The sequence below is a fragment of the Camelus dromedarius genome, chromosome 4 (assembly GCF_036321535.1).
Source record: "Camelus dromedarius isolate mCamDro1 chromosome 4, mCamDro1.pat, whole genome shotgun sequence".
Classification (NCBI taxonomy): domain Eukaryota; kingdom Metazoa; phylum Chordata; class Mammalia; order Artiodactyla; family Camelidae; genus Camelus; species Camelus dromedarius.
Window position 1 is genome coordinate 34,697,043 of NC_087439.1, and position 15,133 is coordinate 34,712,175.

Here is a 15,133-nt window from a genome sequence, read left to right on the forward strand (position 1 = left end):
AATACATACACACACACACATGCACGCACACAAGTAAAACTGTTTAGAATGTTCCCACTTAGAAGATCCTCTTTCTCCCGAAGTTTGAAAATCATTTTATCAGAAGTCAAGCTTCCCTGAAATGTATTTATTATATGATGGTCAATTATTTACTGTGCTATACATATGTCTTTTACTCTGTGTGCAAGCTAGGGATTAAGAAAAAATTAAAACAACGTAACACAAATGTTCTGAATACTTTGGATCTTTCGTGACTATATTGGCAGTTGATTTGCGTGATTACTGAAGTTTGTTTTTCATCCAAAATATATGGGCTCCTGGCTGTTGGGGAAAATGATGGGTCAGAAAATTAAAGACAGTAGTATTACCCCTACTCTGTGGTCCTCCTTGCTGCTGTTAGGATCACATCTGAGTGAAAATAAGACAACAAGATGTATTAACTTATGTCCCAGGTTGGTCTTGCAGTGGGAAATAACCATAAAAGGTCAGAAATGACTAATTTCCTGCAGTTAGGGCATTTAAGGTAAGCAATCAAAATCAAAATTTAAATGTACATTATTATCCAAATAAAAATGACGTCTTAATTCCACTGAACTATTTTTATATAGCACTCTAATGTCACTTTGCCACAGCATCTCTGATACTTAAATGCTTTGTGGATCGAATAGAAAATAATAAATGAGGAGATGGTTTTTACTTAAGTAGTAGGAGACAGGACGATTGCATTTAGAGGAACCGTATGCTGGAAAAACCCCTAAACTGTTTTTACGATGATCCATTTCAATACTTGTTTAAACTTAGCAGTTTATTTTTGTGTCACCTAACTTATTTATTGACACAGGTGATGGTAGATACACTTACTGAAGCTTTAGAAAATTTGAGTGCGTGGAGATGTATGTTTAAGGAAAATACTAGTACTATATATTCTAAAATAATAAATAAATAAAAAGGTATTTTTTGCTATCCAATTGGGGATGTAGATTCAATCCAACAAATTATTATCCAAAATAAACTAAATGTAAAATGCATCAACCAAAATGAAGCTGGGGGGAGGCAGTGACTTCCCTAAGGGTGTACAGTAATATTAGCAGGATTACAGACCTTTAATTTTTTTCGATCTAATTGAATCCAATAGAATTACTGTAGGTTCTTAAGAGTCACCATATCCTGCTCGGCTACTCTAATCTAAATATTGCTAGTTAACCTTGTTTTTCAAAAATACATTGGAAAAAGCTAAATGGAGCCTCTTTCCATAATCAGTTTACATTATGTTGCACACTAACTGTTGATTACATTTTCCAGAGATGGATTATTTCCCTTATGCTACCTGAAATGATTTTTTCAACAATAGTATTCAAATCTGGTTTAAATAAAATAATTTTGTTTTATAGCCTCAAAAACATAAATCATAAGTGAAAATAGATAAAAACATAAAGAAACTAGAAAAAAAAAAAAGTACCCTAGAATTAACATGAAAGCACTTTCTGGGAGACTTTTTTATTTTTCCTTTTATAAATCAAAGCAAGTAATTGAATATATGGCACTCCAGAAAAATGAAGTCTTTGAAAGGCTGTGCAAAATGCAGCATATGTTCTGTTATTGAAACTGCTGTAAATCAATAAAAAATACAAATTATATTTGAAGTCATACCTTGAAGAGTTTTGCATTCAACTTATATCTTAAGAAGTTACTTCTGCACAGGGAAACGTTAATCTAATTTTGTGTATATTTTCCAAAGACTTCTGAGATGCTCACTTTCTCTCATTCATTTATGCTGAAAACATAACAGTGAGCATTAAGAGCCTGTTGTTACTGTTGGCCATATAAAAAATGCCATAGCCATCTTTGTTCACTTATCTATTTAGAATTTTTTAAAGATGTTAATTATGGCTTCTCCTTTGTAGCATGACAAGTACTTTTTATTAATCCAGCACTATGAAAATCATAATCAAAACCCTACTTTTACCCTGACTTCCACCTTCCCCCACCCTCATTATTGTTGTTGTTGTTGTTGTTTTTTAATCATAAAACAATTCGAGGCAGCAAGAATAGTATGTTGCTTGGGCTAAGGCTGGGCTGTTAGCTAAATTAAGCCATTGTGACTCAAAATCCTCCTTTAATAAGGTTCATGCTGTCTACAACTTCATCATTTTCTGCTGAATGATAATTACTTTATTCAATCATGTTCAAGGTTTTAGTGAAAGCTAGCATTGATTGATTAACTTCAATTACCATGCTTACATTTGCATAGATAAAAACTGCTTTTCAATTTGTGAGTGGCACGCCAGTGGAAACCCTGCGCTGATATTTGCATTTCAATGTGAACAGTGAAGAATAAAGGTGGAAGAGAGGTCTGATCAGTGCTAAGCCCTTTCTGCTTCAGTGCTTAAGCATTTTTCCATAAACACTCTTGTTATGATGTTAGTTTGTTCAAACCACTCTGAGGTAACTGATGGAGGCTCCTGTTTACAAGCTTTCCTGACAATTGAACAGTATGGATTAGGGGGAAGGGACTGCCACAGTAGCTCGCAGGCCGGCCACCAAGTAAAAGAAGAATGAAATCCCTTTCTGGAGCTGTCACAGAAACTCCCAAATGCCAGCGATGCTTTGAAGATCAACCTCGTCTGCTACCGATTGGCTCTACCTGGCCTGACTTCACAATAGCTAGTGCTTTTTCCCCTGAGCAGTCTGCTGCTTGGGACCAAATGTTGAGCTGTTATCAGTCCCATTTTCTGGTCACATGCAAGGGAGGGTCCAAGCTGAAATGAATAAGTTCTTTTCATTCTTACCAAATAGGCCCATAACAAATATTTCGTTATACTAGATTCATTGGATGTTATCACCATGTGTCGTTTGAGTAACCTGATTTTTAGCATGTGTGTAAGACAAGGCCTGCCCTGTTTCCCTTACTGTTTGGTGGTTCAGACATACAGAGGTTTGGTGTACTTTTCTTTGCCTTTTATGCATATCACAGTTTAATCAGGACCATAGTATTGTGCCAATCCTGAGAAGTTCAGCCTCCATAAAATCATAAAAGTTCATAACGAGGAGTTATTTTTTAAATCAATTTGAGGCTCTCTGTTTTTTCTTCTGCAAGGTGGGCAACTAAATGGAACACTTTCTCAGTATAAGCTCAATAACTTTTTCTGGTGGGTTAATATTTTGACTCTAAACAATTTTGACACATAGTAGCACTCAGTAAATCTTTTTGGTTGTGATATCTTTGAATGTTGAAACTCCTAGAAACTCCAGGATGTTTCTACTTGACAACTAGGGAGATTTCCCTGAAAGAATAATGTCCATCTTTAGATCTTTAGGACAAAGAAGTAATGCCACTGAAAATACACCATCAGATCTAAATGCAGAGTTTACATGGACATCCAGACTTCCACTAAGCAAGTTTTAAAATGCATAGGCAATTGCTCATGTAATTTACAATCTGTATACTAATGTATGTATTGTTTCAATGATGAAGTTTAAATAACGAAGATTGAATTGCATGCTGTTCTATAACATATTTTCCTTGCCAAATAAAAAAATCACTTGGGGGCTTCATATAAATTTTAAAGAATATAAAAAGATGGGATGAAATATCATCTTTTGCCTAAATATTACTTGTTGTCACCCTCAGATCTGAAGCTGTATGATAATTGTTTTTAAATTAAATTTGGATGTGCATTATAATGTTGTACCAGTCTCCCCTCATCAAGCTTGGAGAACTAAGAAGTGTTGCCTCATGCTTTATGCTTGAAGATTGGTCCTCCTTTTCATAGTGGCTCATGGTCCCAGCCTAAGGTTTAGCACCAGGCAGATTGGCAGCTGTGCCTCCCCAAGGGGAGAATCCAGCATCATTGTCCTTATGTTGGCCCCTTAATAATATCAAAGGGAAGCCAGGCTCCAGAGGTGGTGATTTCTGCCAAGTGTGTAAATATTGATTGTTAGCCCTGGGCTGGTATGTTAAATGGATAAGTCAAATTGGTGATTTCTCAATAGATAAGGCAATTCATACATTTTTAAATAAAATTTCTTTATTAAAGAAGTTCCTCAGAATGCAAAAGGAATCAAGCAGAGTTTAACAAAGCAATATTTGGATTGGGACTTGTGACAAGGGATTTTTATTTCAACTAAAGTGGTTTTGTCCCACTTCTTGGGAAACAAGGGTAGGGATGGTTACATAGAATTAAAACAAGTCAATTTCACAACAGATAAAGGAGTCACAATAAGAGGACAAATTGGAGAGATATTTCAGATTCTCAAATATAATGGTAAAAATGTGCTACCAGTTCAAACAGTTTGGCATGAAATATAATCCACCAAAACGTATAGAACTTTCTTTGTTGTCAGTTCCGTAACTGGCATGTAAAAGAATGCTATTTTGGAAAGTTAATTTTAGCTGAGTTGGATAATTAAGAGTAGAAAAATGAAGCAGCCTTGGAAGTCAGTGAAATTGTGTTGTCAAACCAGCACATGACACATAAGAGGATAATAGAAGGCAAAAAAACCCATTCCCGTAAGATTTTAAATGGGTAAAATGAATCACTGATAATTTTAAAAATCTTAAAAACTCCATCTTAGTAGATGGGCGTGAGCAAGTCACAGATATTGTTAAATGCTTGTGAGTTAAACAAATGTGAATTACGAAGTGCTGAGAACGTGGATTTGAGGAAATAGGGCTAAAAACACCGAGTGAATGGTCTAGAATTGACTGTTATTTTCATCCCAAAGACAATATTCAGAACTAACCATTTTGTCATTTTTCTTAAGTTGGTGATCTTTTAACATTTAAAATTTGGAAAGCATACGATTTTAAATGAAGTGTACCTACCGCTCCAAAAAGTGAGCACGTCTTTCAGTCTTGTTTGGCCACGTGATTGCCTTTGTTTCTTCCTCTCCAGTGCATGCTCAGTGCCTTCCAGGAGTCAAAATCTTGTCCATATAGTGCTCCCAGCCTCGCGGGTGACCCCATGACATGTTCCAGAACTCTCCAGGGGAGTTTTTCACTGTTGAGGCTCAGAGACATGAATCCCAATGTGTTTGTAGGCCCACCGACTGGATTTTGGCCGCTCTTTCAGGAAATCTAAGGTTGGGACTCACTGGAATCTTTCTTTCTGTCCTTCTCTTCAATTGCTAGGCTCCATCTTTCCTTCTACCGCCAGCCGTCTCCTCAGTCTCCCTTTGCATCCACTTTCCTCCATTAGAAGCTCTCCTCAGAAACTTCTCTTTATTGGCTAATCTTCAGTAATAGAACCAGTTATCTTGGTACAGAGCAATTTTTCTTTCTATAGTATCACAAGTTTAACAAGTCCCAAAAAGCCAGATATTTCCAATTCTCTTCCAGTTTAAATTTTACATGATTATTTAAACACAGAAATATTACATTTAGAGATGAATATTTTCAAGATTCTAGAGAAATTAATATTTCTTATATTTGAAACAAAGTAAAGCTTAAAAAATATCTGAGTGATACCTTGGCAATGGATCTAATGCCTATAAATTGCTCAATATATGGGTGAATTAAATGGTCACTGTAGATAGAAATTATCCTAGAAATGCTCCTGAACTCAAAGTCCGGTTATGCGGAAATGGAATAAAAATTCTTAACGTCTCTACTTACAGACATCTAACAAAAGAAACAAAGAAGAGAAACGTGAAACACCTCAGATGAAACTTCAGAAATGCAGGTTTAAAATTGTTCTATTTCTCCCTGGTCACCTGAATGGAAACAATGTGATCACTTAAAGTGAATTCAATAGAAATTCAAAGTCATTTAAAAGTCATTTAAAAGAAATTCAAAGTCATTCAAAGCCAGGATTTAGAGGAGATGGGTTTTCGATACCTCCCTCTCCCAGCCCTCAGCTGGGTTCCTTGATTTCCCCTCTCCTGGGCAGACCTCACTGGGAGGAGGTGGGGTGGGATGGGTATCTCAAGCAACTGCTCGGAGCTCAGGAAAGAGGGTTGAAATTGACAGGCTAGTGGAATCTTGCTTCCTCCAAATCTGTGAGCAACAAGCTATTAAATGAAAGTATTTGGAGTCAGGAAATCTGTTTTCTGTTTCTTCTTTGGCATCGCCCTCTTGTGCCCTCCACCCCAGCAGCCTCAATATATAGCCATAAAATCATGAGACTGCCAAAAAGTCAAAATTGGAGTTATATAATTGTTCTTGAAAAATCCCTGGTTTCTTTCATCTGTAGCATAGAAAGGTCATTTTCTGGTTTGGTCACCTGGTTCTTAGGGTCACTCGTGATTCATCAGATCTTTTAAAACAATTTTTTCCCTTGGTATTTTAATGATTTTGCAGTAGAGAAAACACACTTTTTTGTTCATTTACCTGGCATTAAGATAATTATTTTCCTCTTATCCTTGGAAGAATGTAAGCTTTTAAGAAAGAAATCCAAAAACCACAGGATAGTCAAATGAAGGAATTTTTATGGCAGTGCCAGAAAAAAATTTTCTCCTTCTGTCCATATACCAGATCATTTTTTAAAAATGACATTCAAATGACAATCACATGGCACTGTCTTTGCTGGAGTTGCTATGCACGATGGCGCTAAACTCTGTATTATAATATATGTTGCAGATGGTACCTACAGTGCATTTATGTAGAGATTTTGCCCACCCCTCCAAAAAGATATATTTACTTACAATGATTCAAAACAGATGGATAGACAAATCTGTCTTCGATATTTAATACTAATATATTAATGTGTAAATGACTTATAACAATAGGTTTGTTTTCTAGAGCCTAATGCAATGGTTGCCATAAGAACACAAATTATGTGTACATTTTAATGCATCTATGCTTCATAATTATGCATGGTTGTGTGCTGTTATAATTGACATAAAATATAAAACAGGTCAAAGAGCAGCTATTAAAACTATTTTTCATTTTGCTTCTTGACAGCCGGCAACATTGGTGCCTGGTACATTTAATAGGGCCGTACGCGGAAGGTGCAGATGGTTATAGAGCTGCGGCCACATGAAAGGGCTCCAGAATTTGTAACCTAATTATTTCAAACATTGTTTTAAAGCTGATGATTTTACTTAGAAGTTTCCTATTTTGAAACCACATAAGTGAAATACTTTAAAATGGGAATGAATGAGGGAACGAAGGACGGGTATCTTGTTTGAGGGAATGAGGGAAGGGTGTTGTTTGTGTGTGTGTGTGTGAGAGAGAGAGAGAGAGGAGTGGGACTTTTATTTGCAAACAATACGTGTTCTGAAATCTTTTTTTTTTCTGCTTAGGTAAAATGAAGAGGTCGTCTCCAACGTTCTTTTGTACTGATAACGGAATTTCTATTCTGTGTAGATCTCAGTTTGTTTTTGTTTTCTAACATGCTTAAGAATCACTAGGTTAAATGCTCCTCTCCCAAAGCGTTACAGAGGAAGACACTCTAGTTTTCTAATTGCTTAATCCACTCACCACCCGTGGGGGAACTGAGCATTAATCCCCTCCCCTCAGTAGCCAGGGGAGAGAGGCGAGGGGAGGTTAAGTGACTTGCCCAAGGGCACCCAGCAAGCCTCCCTGAGGCTGGAATTGGAACCCTGAGCACCTGCATCTCAGGCCTGCAGCCCGGCCCTGCTCCTGCTACCTCAAATATTTATAATTCTTCTGACTGCCAAAACCATCTTCGTTTTCCTGTCATAAAACTCCAGGGAGCTCTGGGTGAAAGAAAGAAAACCTGTATAAAATCAGCCAATAGCAATGCAAGTTTGACTTACAAAAATTTTCTGTTACTGTCTTTTTCAAATGCATAGATTTTTGGAACTATAAAACAGAAACATGAAGTGTATTCCCAAAGAATAAGGATTCCTTACTGCCATTGTCATATGTCAACACAGCTGGTACAATTCTCCCTTGTTTCGGAATTTTCATTTCAGAAAGAGAATTCTTTCTAAACAGTTGAGGAAAGACACTTTTCCCTCAGGGACAGAAATGAAAATTTCAGACATTTTTATGTATTTTAAGGATCCTTCCTTTCTATAAGCATTTTGGATAATTACAATGTTAAATAGTGAAGTTAATAGGAAACTGAGAGAAATTAAAACGGAATAAGGGGTGGGGAGGAAGTATAGCTTGAAGACGCTCCTAACTCTCTGGGCTGCCATGTTTCTCCTTCCCCGTCTCCTATGCCCCCTCTCAAACTGACCCCGCTCCCCACCCCACCTCCCCATTTAGGTCTGCTGCTCTTTAAAGAATCTTCCTGGCACTTAGTTCTTTAGGAACAGCCAAGCCCCCTGGATATTCAAAGCCCTTATGTCAAGCAGAACTTGCTGTTTTCCTTATTTAGGATGCTTTAAAGTGCCTCCATGGGTTCAGTTTTTTTCTCCTCTGAGGACAGGACCACAGTGTATACAGATGGAAACCAAACATCAATGGATGGAATTAAAAATTAGGGTAGGAGAGCCTTTTAAAAAATTGCTAATAATTTATTCTTCAACTATTCCAGATTGGTAAAGTGCTGTTGTGCCTCTAAATGCAATTGGTCTTATTACTCACATCAGGGAGGAAAGTCCAGAATAAACAAGCAACACCAATAATGGTCCCTGGTCTGAGTGTTTTACATTTAGCAACTAATTTAATCCTCACAACACCTCTACAATCAGGTACGGTCACGATCCCTTTTTATGGGTGAAGAAACTGAGGTTCAAAGGGATTGAGTGACTTAGCTCAAGTTCACAAATGTGCTAAGTGGTAGAGCTGGGATTTTGTGTCATGGGGAGTTTAAGTCGCCTGTGCTTTTGCTCCTCCTGGTTTAGAGAGATAAGAATGAGGGCTAGTGGTCCAGGCAGTGATTCAAGGCAGGAAAATTCTAGTCTTCCTTTTCTGCTTCACACTACCCACCACAACTCACACCAATTTACCCAAGAAAAACCCCAAACAATAAAAATGGTAAGTAGTAACAAGGATCAGATAAAAATAAATCAGAATTATTGTGACCTTACATAGAAAGAATTTAAGCATCTTCCAAAGGAATGTACTTGATTTTACCAGAAATAGAAGCTTATGACCTAATGCTAGTCTTCTGTTAGGCATCTCTAGTCATTATCCTTAATTGTATCAACTCCTAAGTAGATGTGTTTTTGACTAAGAAGGCACAAAGGAATGTAAACAAGGCATTGTTTATGTTTGGTGATTGATTGCTTTTTTCTCCTTTCAGTTGGCTGCTGTTTCAGGAGGAGTTTTAGCTGTCAGCTCTGTACTTATTTTGACGCTGTTGTGATCCTATACCCTCTGTGTTTATCTTGGTGTGTCGGATTTCTGTACAGGGCATCTGAATCTTGACGTCATAGCTCAAGCCGTCCTGAAGATACATGCTACTGCTTGGAGATGTCTTACTTTGGAATTCTATACGGTTTTGTCAACTAAAGAGTGAAGGGTTCATGACTGAATCATCAAAATTAATCTAACTTAGTATAACAATCTCCCAAATCTCCAAAATGTATACAACTGTATCATGAGTTGAAGAAATCATTAGAGTGTTTTTCAAACACTGGCAGTACAACAAAGGGAATAAAGCTGCTTTCTCCCTACACCTCTTTTTCACTCTCAGTTGCCAAGTTAAACCAGTTTTACCTACAAATATTTTTGCCACTTGTCCCATCATCAGCACCCAGGGCTGATTCAGGCTTCCATCATTCCCACCTGATGGAATTCTGTTATCTCCTAGACTGTTTGCTCTGTTCCAACAGCCACCAATAACTCAGCACCACGCCCTCATTGTCATTCTGACTGGGTCTCCATCATTATGGCCTTTCTCTCATTTCTAGAAATTTGCTAAGTCTGTTCCTTCGTAGAAAGCCTGGGAGGGCTCTTTAATGAGGTGAGGAGACCACCCACAACCCCGTAGCTGCCTGTAAGTCCGGGCCCCTCCCACGCTTGTTCCAAACCTTCGTGACACAGAGCCGCTGCCCCTGGGGCCACACTGTGGCAGGGGAGGCCACTGTCTCAGCATGTGATGTTCTTGCAGCTTAGCCCCTGCTTAGCTCCACTTCTCCGCTACGTAAATTATTGTATTTTAAAATCCGGCTCAAATGTTACCTCTCTAAAGTTCGTCTCCACTTTTTTTCATTCCAGCTTCCTATCCCAGGAAGAATGACTAAATTCTTCCCCTATACAACACCAAAGCTCGATTATGTCTCTAGTGCAGTAATTATTATGTCTTATTTTGTTATTTATTTCTCTGACCATGCTGATAGAAAACCATCTCCTGGTCAGAGACTTTAGCTTATTCATCTATTTATCTCCAGGTAAGGACCTCGCAGGCAGTGGACATGCAATAAATATGTCCTGAACTGAGACAGATCCTGGCAGCCTCCTGGATCCCCAGGTGCCTGTCACATGCTGGGGCTTCTTTCCTCTAGGGCAATGGGGAGAGAGGCCAACGGGTCACCTTCTGGCCCACGTGGAAGGTATCCCTGGAGACCAGAGGGATCTGCCTTGGGAACACATGGCTCAGGAAGTAGCAGGCTTCCTGGTCTGTGTGCTTTCAACACTCCCCAGAACACTAAACTCCTTTGGAATTTGCACACAGGGGATGCTGGAGGATCTGTACAGTGTTTCTGCTTCTCAGCTTTGCATGACGAGAGTGCGGGGGCAAGGTTGGAAAGAAGGCAAACATCCCTTTTCTTGCATAAGCATATGCTGGGAACCCTCCCTGGCCTCTAGACAAGGGAAAGAGCCAGGCTAAATGTGCAATGCTAAAAGACTTAAGCGAAAAGAAAGAATATAGATGGCACATTTTATAAAACTGAAACTCGTAGGATGTCGAGGAATTCAAAACACTTTTATTGCCTTAAAAAACTTAACATGGCACTGGTTCTGTGTATGTCTATTTTTCCGGTAACGTAAATGGGAATAAAGAGCACTTCTTGTCTCTCAATGCTCTACATCCCACTTGTTATCAGTAACACAGGCTCACATTGTAGCCCACATTGTGCCTAATTACAACCAGTCTTTATAAGCAACTAAGCCAGCGGGGTAGATGGTGTCAGATCAGATTTCAGTTTGGGATGATACTGGGGTGGGGGTGGGGGACCAGTAAAGCTTAAATACAATGAGGAGGATGAATCTTAAATAAATGTCGAAGAAAAGACTCACTTGTCCTGTATTGTCCTGTCTTCTCTTGGACTCAAAGTGACAGAAGGGAAAGCAGGTTAGAGGCTGTCATTGCTATCAGTGGTACAAATAATCACTGACAATTGTGTAAGGCCCTGGGGAGACAGAAAAGCAAAAATGACTGTAGGCTTTTGTTTCTCCAAATGTCAAAGGTTACTAAAATAGGAATGAGAAGAGATGGAATGGAAACTTTTAGTGCTGTATGATGTCATTCTATCTGAATCTCATTCAGGGACATCCAAACGCCCTGTTCCTTGGTGAGCATGTTTTCTCACTTCTAATCTCCCTCCACCTTCCCCTATTTCCATTAAAATGAAAACAAACCAACCAAACTTGAAGTAGAAATAAAATTAGAGAAGGAAAGTTTGAAAGAAGCATGTACTTGGATGGTTTTGAGTTTCATAAGAATTTTGTCACAAATTTTAATTGATGATTTAGCATTATACAAATCAAAAAAAATTATTCAACAAGTTTAAGAAGAATGCTAAACTCACCTGAAATCCCTCTATTTGGGATCAGCCCAATTAATATTTTGGCAACCATCCTTTCAATTTATAATTTTCCCACATATAAGTATATATTTATGTTATGTCATACATGCTGATCTTATCACGGGTACTTATCATTTGTTTTATTATTTTTCACTAACTCTCGGTCTTACATGTCCACTGCAATGTATGAGGCTATTACCATATATTTCTAAAGAAGTACTTGTTACCACTCTTTAACATTAGCAAATGGCTTCTTGGTTCTTTTGCTTGACTGTTATCATCTTTCACAGGCAAATTTATTGATCATTTAGATTAACCCTTATTTGAATTGTCTGCATCCTTTGTCCTTTTTTTCTTAGTTTGGATTAGTTGGTTTTAAAAAATAATTTATAACAGATTATCTTTTATGTGTGTTCAAGTATTGTCTTTTTCTCTTTTTTGCAGTGGAAGTATATTTTAATGTTATGAAGTCAAATATATCTTTTCTAGTTTGTGGGGCTCCTGTCTTTGTTGTATACCTCTCCAATCCTTAGTTAATAGATACACTGATTTTTTTAAGCTTGTTTTATGCTTTACATCTTAGTTTTCAATCCATCTAGACTTTATTTTTGTACATGTGGTGAGATAGGGATCCACCTGTATTTTTTTCAGATGAGTAGCCAGTTGTGAAGGCACCATTCATTGACTTACAAACATTTTTCACATAGAAATAAAGTATATGTCAAGCATAATGGGATTTATTTCTTCACTCTCTAATCAATTCCAGTGATTTATTTTTCTATTCTCAAGTCAAGAAAATACTCTTTGAATATCATGGCTTTATAATATGTTTTATTACCTATAAAAACAGATCCACCCCCACAATTCTACGTTTTCATAATTAACTCTAATATTCTCAGACACCTACTCTTCCAAAAGAAATTCAGTGAAAAGAAGCTCTTTTGAGATTCTAATTGGACTTGCATGATATGTACAAATTAACTTTGAAAGAATTGGCATTTCTATGATACATTCTTCCCTTCAAAATAATTTTAATGATATGAGCCTGTCATGTGAAGCTACCTAGCCTTTTTCTGGCCAATCTTTATAATCATGTAACAAATAATTAAACCCAGAAAACTAAGTGGTCTCCTTCCCAAAGTGACCGAACATTTGAGAAAAACTATGAACCCTGTGACAGCTCAGTAGGACAATGGTCTGGTCAAAGGAAATTATATTGAGTAGAGGAGAAAGACAGGATGCTTAGGTGTTAGCATAGATCTTGTCCACATCTCTTCCAAGCCTAATTTAAAGCTTTTACTCAAAATTAATTTTTTTTTTTACAAAAGTCACAGTCCCCTCAAAACTATACCAAGTCTTTTACTTCAGCATTCATAACACTAAAAACCTAAGTTTCATATACTCTGTTTCATATGAATTATGCATTGGGTAGCTTTGAAAAATATTTTTTATGGTTCTTTTCCACTATGAAAGTAATATGTGATTATTGCAAAAATCTAATCATGAAAATAACCCAATCACAGTGGGGAGGTTATAGCTCACATGGTAGAGCACATGCTTAGCATATACAAGGTCCTGGGTTCAATTCCCGGTACCTCCTCTAAAAATAAATAAATAAGTAAACCTAATTATGTCCCTCTCAAAACAAACAAACAACCCCCCCCAAAATAAACAAAAATAACCCAATCACAGAAAAAATTAACCACAATTTGATTTTCTTCTGGGTATTTTTTTCATTCAAAATGAGATTAGGCTGTATTTGCTATAATTTACATTTTTACTTACCTATACATTTTATATTTTTAAATTTCAATACATACAGATTTTTATTTTAATGGCTGTATACTATTCCCCTGTGTGTAAGAAACCATAATTTATTTACCCAGTCTTCTAGTTACATATATTAGGTTTCCAAATCAATGCTAAAATAATTTTAAACACCTTTTCAAATATTTTTTGGTAAACTAATAGAAGTGATTATACTTTGCCAAAAGGCTAATACACTTAAATTTTTATTTAATTAAAAATGTAGGATCAGTTGGCAGGCATCTCTGCCCACAGTGTATTAGAATGCTGCTTTATAGCACCATTTCTAGTTCTAGGTTTTGAAAAACTCCAGAACTTCTTACTCAGCAAGCATCCAAAAAGTTGGAAATGTTTTGCTGTATGATAGAACAAAGGTGTGGATGAGTACATTCCCTTTTCAGTCATTCCTTCTAGAACGTTGCTGTCTGAGGAATTCGGCAAGATACTATTGGAAACACCTCTTCTGATTCTCTAAATTCTGTCCTTGTTATTCAAAGAAAATACAACTGCCCACCATTTTCAGGGATAAACTTGAAGATGTTTTTTCATTTGTATGATAACTTTGATCTTCTTCAGGTCATACTGTTTCATCTATTGAAGTCAAATGTGTTCATTTGTGAGATGGCTTAAACATAGCTCAAACTCAGTCTGTCCAAAATGAACTCATGTTTCCCTCAAATTTCTTAATCCTCAAATCTCCTCCATCTTGGTAAATGACACCACCGCCACTACAACCATCAGTTGCTCTAGCCTAAAACAAAGCAGTGTTTTTTTTTCTCCTTTTCTCTCTTCTCCACTTTTTTTTCTCTCTTCCACTATTGAATCCATATGTACCTGGTGTGTTCTACCTCCAAATGCGTCTTTCAAGTTTAACTCCTCTCCATCTGTACTATCTCTTCCCTTAAAATCCTCCAATGGCTTGCTATTGTATTTAGAATTAAATTCTTTGTCTCTCTTTCTCTCTCTTTCTTTTCTTTTTGAGCAGAGAAAGGTTTATTGCAGGGCCAAGCAAGGAGGACGAGGTGTCTCATGCCCTTTCTCTTTAAAATGGCCTCTGAGAGCATTATTTTTCCTTATAAAACTTCCCCACTAGTTCCCTGGCCGTCTTTGTATTTATCAGACATGTCAAGCTTTTGCTCTCCTCTGGGGCTTTGACTTGCTGCTCTCTCTACCTGGTTCAGATTCTCTTTCTTCAGGGCTGCCTCTGCCACATCACTCAGGTCACTGATCAAATGCCACGTCTTCAGAGAGGCCTTCTCTGACTGCCCCATCTGAAATGGTCCCTCTCATCTGGTACATACCACCAGCTAAGGGTATTTTGGCATTTATGTTTAAGTTGTGTGTTTCCTTCTCTTCCCTAATCCTGAAGATAAGGTCTGCAGTGGCGGGGACCTTGTTAGTTGTTCACCCATGTGTCTCCTGTGCTTGTAATAGTGTCTGGCTCACAGAAAGCATCCAACAGATATTTATTTCATGGATGAATGCCTGGGGTGAGGCTTGTGGTCCTGGCCCCCACGGAAGGCCTAACTTCCCTCCTTCTCTGCTCGAAGTGTACCAGACGCAGTGAGACACAGGAGACCAAGCGCACTAGACTTGTTCACATGGCCGAGGTGTTGGTGCCTTTGTTGAGTTTGTAGAGCAGAGACGTATAAACACAGAATCAAGAGTTCATATTCACTTACAGCAGTCAAACGATGGCATTATGAAGATGAAACTATTT